The sequence below is a fragment of the Convolutriloba macropyga genome, unplaced genomic scaffold, assembly GCF_964194025.1.
Source record: "Convolutriloba macropyga unplaced genomic scaffold, txConMacr16.3 SCAFFOLD_470, whole genome shotgun sequence".
NCBI lineage: Eukaryota > Metazoa > Xenacoelomorpha > Acoela > Convolutidae > Convolutriloba > Convolutriloba macropyga.
In genome coordinates, this window is record NW_027451196.1 from 110,001 (window position 1) to 119,254 (window position 9,254).

At 43.8% G+C, this 9,254-nt stretch overlaps 1 pseudogene; it reads left to right on the forward strand.

Moving 5' to 3' along the window:
* Nucleotides 1-8,606: 8,606 nt before the first annotated feature.
* Nucleotides 8,607-8,758, forward strand: LOC142356482 (5.8S ribosomal RNA; annotated as a pseudogene).
* The last annotated feature ends 496 nt before the right edge of the window (nt 8,759-9,254 follow it).

The window sequence follows — 9,254 nt, forward strand, 5'->3', positions numbered from 1 at the left end:
GAGCCCTCTAGCGGGGCGAATAGAGCTAGATCGAGCCTTGGGAAAGCTAGATCGAGCAGGACTGAAGCTAAGCAAGAGACCGAAAGGTCTGTCTGGTCCTCCTAGAGAGGCCAAGAGAAAGTACGAGAAGCTAACTAAAGCTTGATCAGGCCTTCAGCAAGCACGACCGAGCTGTACCGGAGCTAACACTAAGACCGAGGGGTCTTAGAGAGCCCTCTAGCAGGGCGAATAGATCTAGATCGAGCCTTGGGAAAGCTAGATCGAGCAGGACTGAAGCTAAACGATAGACCGAGAGGTCTGTCTGGTCCTCCTAGAGAGGCCAAGAGAAAGTACGAGAAGCTAACTAAAGCTTGATCGGGCCTTCAGCAAGCACGACCGAGCTGTACCGGAGCTAACACTAAGACCGAGGGGTCTTAGAGAGCCCTCTAGCAGGGCGAATAGAGCTAGATCGAGCCTTGGGAAAGCTAGATCAAGCAGGACTGAAGCTAAACGATAGACCGAGAGGTCTGTCTGGTCCTCCTAGAGAGGCCAAGAGAAAGTACGAGAATCTAACTAAAGCTTGATCGGGCCTTCAGCAAGCACGACCGAGCTGTACCGGAGCTAACACTAAGACCGAGGGGTCTTAGAGAGCCCTCTAGCAGGGCGAATAGAGCTAGATCGAGCCTTGGGAAAGCTAGATCGAGCAGGACTGAAGCTAAACGATAGACCGAGAGGTCTGTCTGGTCCTCCTAGAGAGGCCAAGAGGAAGTACGAGAAGCTAACTAAAGCTTGATCGCGCCTTCAGCAAGCACGATTGAGCAAGACCGGAGCTAACACTAAGACCGAAGTGTCTTAGAGAGCCCTCTAGTGGGGCGAATAGAGCTAGATCGAGCCTTGGGAAAGCTAGATCGAGTAAGATTGAAGCTGAAAGAGTGTCAGAGGAGCAAATGAACCTCCAAAAAGTGAAAATCAAATTTTAGAAAAAAACACAAGTTAAATACTGCATGGACAGTAATTCTATGTGTGGGGCATTATTAGGGAGAGGTGTCTTGTCAAAATATGGCTGGACTAAAGACCTCAACCCGGATAGGGTGGAAGGCCCTATGATTGGTCTGTTACTAATCGGTGACCGATAAAGACCTGACCAAGGCCTGTAGTAAGCTTGGTTAGGCATTACAGAAGATAACACTAAGACCGAGGGGTCTTAGAGAGCCCTCTAGCGGGGCGAATAGAGCTTGATCAAGCCTTGGGCAAGCTAGATCGAGCAGGACTGAAGCTAAACGATAGACCGAGAGGTCTGTCTGGTCCTCCTAGAGAGGCCAAGAGAAAGTACGAGAATCTAACTAAAGCTGGGTCGGGCCTTCAGCAAGCACGACCGAGCAGTACCGGAGCTAACACTAAGACCGAGGGGTCTTAGAGAGCCCTCTAGTGGGGCGAATAGAGCTAGATCGAGCCTTGGGAAAGCTAGATCGAGCAGGACTGAAGCTAAACGATAAACCGAAAGGTCTGACGGGTCCTCATAAGAGGCATGGAGAAAGATCTGATACTAAAGTACCTCTCGGAAGTAATAAAATATGCCTGATGAAGCCGGGTATGATGTTTGTTGTTTGATGGCATTCATCGATTAGGTCTGGTGGATTCCCCATTACTCCGAGTGGTACTAGTAGAGGCTCCTACAGGGGTGAGCAAAGCGAGATCAAGCCTTAGGCAAGCTAGATCGAGCAGAACTGAAGCTGAAAAGCAAAATAAATGACAGGTCTGTCCAAATCAATAAACTTGAAATCCAGTGTGGTCACCACGGGTCACGAGGTGAATTCCTAGCGATTGTCTGCTGAACGTATAGGAAGGCCCGAAACGAACGATAATTTCATTGCACAGTGGAGATACTATACGTTCAGGAGTAGCATACATCGGGTTTGATCTATGATCATGTCTGGTCTCCGAGGATCCACCGGGTTACCAACTGGCACCGCTGTACTGGGTGTAAAACTGGGCCACCTGAAGTCCCGGGTGTAAAACTAGGTGCCTCTGTGCCAAAGTAGCGGCTTGCGTAGTGCATTATGCCTCCGGCTTGCGAAATGGTTATAAGCAATAACAACAGGACGCCGCGGGGTGTTCACTTAAAGGAGTAACGTTCTCTCAAGGGAGGGGATCTAAAAATCTTGATAAAACATTTATTCTATGCAAAATTTGTGCGCAAATTTTGCAAAGTAAAAAGCTGCACTGTAGCAAATTCTATGTGTGTAGCATTATTAGGGAAGTGTTGTTTGATGGCACCTCTCTACTTGATGCACCAAAGAACTACCTTGATGGCTCATGACCGCTGGTAATCTGTCGTCGCTAGTAGTTCGGAACTGAGAACAAATATGTTCGCAAATTACAACAATTATACAGCATATTGCTGAATAAAGCAGAACCGAATAATACTCAGTGACTTTACACCAAGACTGACTAATGTCTGGATTGTATCGTCCTACTCGAGTAAGGCGAAGAAAAGCTAGAAAGATACGCTTTTCACAAAGCAGGCTTAATGCATGCAAACCAAGGAGGAAGGAGTGATGCCCCTCCTTATAATAAGCAGAACCAAATAAAGAACAGACAGCATCATCTGTACAGTGACCAAGAAGAGGTGAAACTTCTGTATGTGAAAAGGCAATTTGAGCGAGATTTATTAGCAGACTAGTATTATGTTGTTTCTAGTAGGCGAAAGCCGAAACATCAACATGTGAAAATCTGATATTAAATCCTCAATCATTTTCCCTAGTATTATACAGCTATGAGTAACCTTAATTGGACACGGCAATTATTGCTGACCGGTGAAACTTTCGCATGGGAAAGACACACACACTTCTTGACAAAGCAATAAGTATTATGCTGTTTCTAGTACGCGAAAGCAGAAACATCAGCATGTGAAAGTTGTGAAGTTGAAGAATTTTTGTGTTGAGTACGATGTTGTTACTAGTAACCATGTCGACAGCTGAGAACTGTTCTCTAACCAATAGAAGGTGAAACTTCTGTATGTGAAAAGGCAATTTGAGCGAGATTTCTTAGCAGACTAGTATTATGTTGTTTCTAGTAGGCGAAAGCCGAAACATCAACATGTGAAAATCTGATATTAAATCCTCAATCATTTTCCCTAGTATTATACAGCTACTAGTAGCCGTAATTGGTCAGGGAAACATTGTTGACCGGTGAAACTTCACATGGGAAAGACACACAAATTACTTGACAAAACAATAAGTATTATGCTGTTTCTAGTATGCGAAAGCAGAAACATCAGCATGTGAAAGTTGTGAAGTTGAAAAGTTTTTGTGTTGAGTACGGTGTTGTTACTAGTAACCATGTCGACAGCTGGAAAGCTGTTCTCTAACCAATAAAAGGTAAAACTTCTGTATCTGAAGAGGCGGCGTGATTGAGATTTTTAACAGACTAGTATTATGTTGTTTCTAGTAGGCGAGAGCCGAAACATCGACATGTGAACATCTGGTTTTTAAATCATGAGTCAATTCTCCCTAGTATGATACAGTTGTTAGCCGGTATTGGTAACAGTAGAACAGAGATTTGGAGGGCAAAACCTGCTCATGGGAAATGCTCACAGAGCGCTATCTACCAGTACACATAGTATTATGCTGTTTCTAGTACGCGCGAGCCGAAACATCAGCATGTGAAATGTGTAATCGTGGGTAACTCTAAGTGTGTAGAGTACTGTGTAGTAACTAGTAGCCATGCCAAAGCATGCATTGAAACTCTTCGTGATTTAAAAAGCTCAAAGCAAGATTGACGAGGCCGCAAGGCTATGTCTTTCTAAATTCGAACAAATCGAAAGATTGTTCAAAGTACAATTAAACTGATTGATCCTGTCAGTTGCCATATGCTTGTCTGAAAGACTAAGCCATGCATGTGCAAGCGAAGCTTGAAAAAGTGGAACCGCGAATGGCTCATTAAATCAGTTACTATCTATTAGTTGATTTGCAAGCTAAATGAATAACTGCGGTAACCCTGCAGCTAATGCATGCTGATTGTCCGACACTGTCGGAGACTTTTACAAGACTACACCGGGTGATTTGCTAAGTACAGACACATCCCGTGATGAGTCCTAGTAACTGAAAGATCCCAGATAGCTTCGGCTTGGGGACGGAACTTCCGAATTTCTGACCTATCAACCTATGATGGTAGTGTAACGGACTACCATGGTTGTGACGGGTAACGGGGAATCAGGGTTCGATTCCGGAGAGGGAGCCTTAGAAACGGCTACCACATCCAAGGAAGGCAGCAGGCACGCAAATTACCCACTCTCCGCACGAGGAGGTAGTGACTAGAAATAATGATATGAACCTTTATGGTTTGTAATCAGAATGGAATGGACTTAAAAGCTCCATTGATGAACGAGTAGAGGGCAAGTCTGGTGCCAGCAGCCGCGGTAATACCAGCCTCTACAAGCGTATGCAATAGTTGCTGCGTTTAAAAAGCTCATAGTTGGATCTGTTTGAGTAGAACGGCAACATGGTCTTCAGTTAAATCTGTTGACTCGTTCCGCTCATCCTTCGCATCGAAGAAATAGTTTGCACTTAAATGTGACGAACTGTGGAAACGGTGTTTTCACCCTGAGAAAATTAGAGTGTTCAAAGCATCCTTTGGGATCGAATAATAAAGCATGGAATAATGGAGAATGACCCGCTACTCGATTGATGCCGGTTGGCTGAGTGCGGTAATGATTGAAAGGAACAGACGGGGGCATTTGTATTGCTACGTTAGAGGTGAAATTCTTGGATCGTGGCAAGACAAACTACTGCGAAAGCATTTGCCAAGAATGTTTTCATTAATCAAGAACGAAAGTCAGAGTATTGAAGAGGATTAGATACCCTCGTAATTCTGACCATAAACTATACCAACCTACAATTTGTCAAAGTCGATCTTGACTTGGCAAGAGATTAACCGGGAAACCAAAGTTCATTGGTTCCGGGGGAAGTATGGTTGCAAAATCGAAACTTAAAGGAATTGACGGAAGGGCACCACCAGGAGTGGAGCCTGCGGCTTAATTTGACTCAACACGGGAAAACTCACCCGGTCCAGACATCTTAAGGATTGACAGATTGAATATCTTTCATGATTATATGGGCGGTGGTGCATGGCCGTTCTTAGTTAGTGGAGTGATCTGTCTGGTTAATTCCGATAACGAACGAGATCTTCTCCATCTAAATAATGAAATTCACTATATGTGAATTCAAACACTTCTTAGAGGAACTATGCGGAATTAAATACCGCAGATGAAGTGAGGCTATAACAGGTCTGTGATGCCCTTAGATGTTCTGGACTGCACGCGCGCTACACTGTGTACTTTTAGATTGAGTACTCAGCCCTTGGTCCGAAATGGACTGGGCAATCAGAGAAAAGTACAGCGCTTCAAGGGGATCGTCTGTTGTAACTTGCAGACGTGAACCAGGAATTCCTGGTACTTATGAGTCAACAACTCATAGGGATTACGTCCCTGCCCTTTGTACACACCGCCCGTCGCTACTACTGATTGGATAGTTAAGCAAGAATTGCAAATTCCTACTGTTGGGACTTCGGTCTCCGGCAACGGGATGAAGCGGATCGAGCTTAATTGTCTAGAGGAAGTAAAAGTCGTAACAAGGTTTCCGTAGGGGAACCTGCGGAAGGATCAGTGATTGATTCCTTCGGGCATGGCTGCTGGTAGAGGCCATGTCTGTAGTGCGCATGACGCTCTGTCGCTAGAGATTGCTTGGCAACCAATCTCGAATTATGTATCGAGCTCAAAAACTACTTGTGTGGATACATAGTTCAGCAGTCATGGCAAGGGACTGCTTAAAGGGAGACTAGTTAGCAAAAGCAGCCTAGCAGAACTGCAGCTATCTAGATCTCAGAAGCTGGGTTATAGAAGCCCAGCTATAGACTTGTGAATGAGAAAGGCCTAAAAAGGTCCACAAGTCGCGTGGTTAGAACCGACACGCAAAAATCCCAGCGAGTGACAGAGCGTTGCGCTGTTCAGTGGGAAAGAGTTGAGCTACTCGGGGCGCCCACTGAACTTGCTCCGAGCCAAAGGCTCGAAAAAACACAGCTTAGCCTCAGATCCTTTACATAGAAGGCTAGCTAAAATAAACTTACCTTGGACGAGGGTAAAGTTTAGTCAGTTCTTAGGGGAGAGTAATCCACAGCTTCTCGCCCTCTGAACATTCTCCCAGATATGTAGGTCTGGGAGAGTCTCCTCCTGTTCTTCGGAATCTGGAGGTAGACAAAGACAGTACGATACGATCTTGCATCGGGATGACTAACCGATAATGATCATAATCTGACAATTTTTCCGGCTTGAGGCACCGGAGTCAGATTAAAGACACATACTGAACTAAAGGCGTATGTGCAAAGCTTGTCGGAGTGTAGAGAGTCAAGCTGAGTTGACTCGTCACGTGGTGATGACAACAGCCATGTGCAAAACACTCACAACTTTATCGTCTATGTGGAAAAGGTTGCTAACAGCGCTCTCTATGAGAGGCCCTCGCATATAACTATACGAGGAAAAGGCGATAGAGTTGTTTGAATGTGGGGCAGGTTCATCGACAAGCTAAGTTGATCACATTCTTGTTGTGGCATCCTACTAGAATTGGTCACGGTCTGCACCAACTCTCCCCAAGTTGGCCAGACTTAAAACTAGAAATAAGGTTTGCAGCTATGTGAACCTAGAAACTGTAAAGGAGTTGAAAGAACTTAAAGGAATTGAAAGAGGCCTTGAGGTATATCCTCTTGGTAAAGACCCACAAAAGCTCACAAAAGTGGCTTCGAAGGGCAAAACTGGTTCATCCAAAACAATTGGAGAGCTTAAAGCAGAACCAATTCGAATGAAACACTATTGGTGAAACTTCATCATGAGAACGTCACAAGCTGATCACGCTCTATGATATGACTAGTATTATGTTGCTTCTAGTAGGCTAAGCGCAAGCCGAAACATCAACATGTGAAAGTCGTAGAATTTTGCAATCAAACTGTGGCTAGTACTGTGATGTTACTAGTAACCTGGTGTTCCGTCATATGGCCAAGAGAGCATTTGAAGGCGAAACTTCTGCATGGGAAAGCTGCATCATGATCAAAATTTTATATCGAGTATTATGTTGACGTTAGTAGGCCTTGGCCGAAAACGCAGCATGTGAAAGGTATAGATAAAAGTTATTGTTGCAGTCAGTACTGTGTAGTTACTAGTAGCTGGATTTAAGCTCAAAATGAGACACTGTTGGTGAAACTTCATCATGAGAATGTCACAAGCTGATCAAGCTCTATGATATGACTAGTATTATGTTGCTTCTAGTAGGCTAAGCGCAAGCCGAAACATCAACATGTGAAAGTCGTAGAATTTTGCGATCAAATTGTGGCTAGTACTGTGATGTTACTAGTAACCTTGTGTTACGTCATATGGCCAAGAGAGCATTTGAAGGCGAAACTTCTGCATGGGGAAGCTGCATCATGAACAAAAGTTTATATCGAGTATTATGTTGACATTAGTAGGCCCTGGCCGAAAGCGCAGCATGTGAAAGGTATAGATAAAAGTTATCGTTGCAGTCAGTACTGTGTAGTTACTAGTAGCTGGATTTAAGCTCGAAATGAGACACTGTTGGTGAAACTTCATCATGAGAACGTCACAAGCTGATCACGCTCCATGATATGACTAGTATTATGTTGCTTCTAGTAGGCTAAGCGCAAGCCGAAACATCAACATGTGAAAGTCGTAGAATTTTGCGATCAAATTGTGGCTAGTACTGTGATGTTACTAGTAACCTTGTGTTACGTCATATGGCCAAGAGAGCATTTGAAGGCGAAACTTCTGCATGGGGAAGCTGCATCATGAACAAAAGTTTATATCGAGTATTATGTTGACGTTAGTAGGCCCTGGCCGAAAGCGCAGCATGTGAAAGGTATAGATAAAAGTTAGCGTTGCAGTCAGTACTGTGTAGTTACTAGTAGCTGGATTTAAGCTCGAAATGAGACACTGTTGGTGAAACTTCATCATGAGAACGTCACAAGCTGATCACGCTCTATGATATGACTAGTATTATGTTGCTTCTAGTAGGCTAAGCGCAAGCCGAAACATCAACATGTGAAAGTCGTAGAATTTTGCAATCAAACTGTGGCTAGTACTGTGATGTTACTAGTAACCTTTTCTTACGTCATATGGCCAAGAGAGCATTTGAAGGCGAAACTTCTGCATGGGGAAGCTGCATCATGAACAAAAGTTTATATCGAGTATTATGTTGACGTTAGTAGGCCCTGGCCGAAAGCGCAGCATGTGAAAGGTATAGATAAAAGTTATCGTTGCAGTCAGTACTGTGTAGTTACTAGTAGCTGGATTTAAGCTCGAAGTGAGACACTGTTGGTGAAACTTCATCATGAGAACGTCACAAGCTGATCACGCTCTATGATATGACTAGTATTATGTTGCTTATAGTAGGCTAAGCGCAAGCCGAAACATCAACATGTGAAAGTCGTAGAATTTTGCGATCAAACTGTGGCTAGTACTTTGATGATGCTTGTAGCCAACCGAATTGGTTGAAAAGCCCAATAAGTAAGCTAACTTGGGAGAGCTTGTTGGAAACCAAATGCTACTAGATTGGTCCAAATACATCCTTCAACAGGGGATCACTTGGCTCGCTTTACGAAGAGGAGCACAGCTATATGTGTTAATTCGGTATGAATCGCAAGATTTGTTTACCGACCTCTCTAACGCAAAAGGCGGTCTCGGCTTCGGCTGTTGACTGCGTCCGATTCAGGGTTATATAACTCTCGATTGAACACATTGATGTTCTATTGTTGGTGCTTCCAATAAAATTGGAACACTTAAAGCAGAACCGATTCAAATAATAGCATTCTGATCAATGATTGCATTCCTTGATCAAGAACTGCTGGAGTCATTGTGATGGCGAATTTTCTTCATAAGAAAATTGCAAAGAGACGGAACTTAATGAGACTAGTATTATGTTGTTTCTAGTAAGCGGAAGCTGAAACAGCAACATGTGAAAATCAAGTTTTGTTCAATGATCTCGAGGCGATAAGTACTATGAAGCAACTAGTAGCCTAAGCATGACTCAGATTTGAGACAGTCAAAAAGACTGGCGAAACTTCTTCACATGAAAGTTACATAGAGAACTACAAATGTATACAGCGAGTATTATGTTGTTTCTAGTAGGCGAAAGCTGAAACATCAACATGTGAAAGTTGTCTGCAAACTGTAGAACGATATGTGATTAGTACTGTGCTGTTACTAGTAGCCA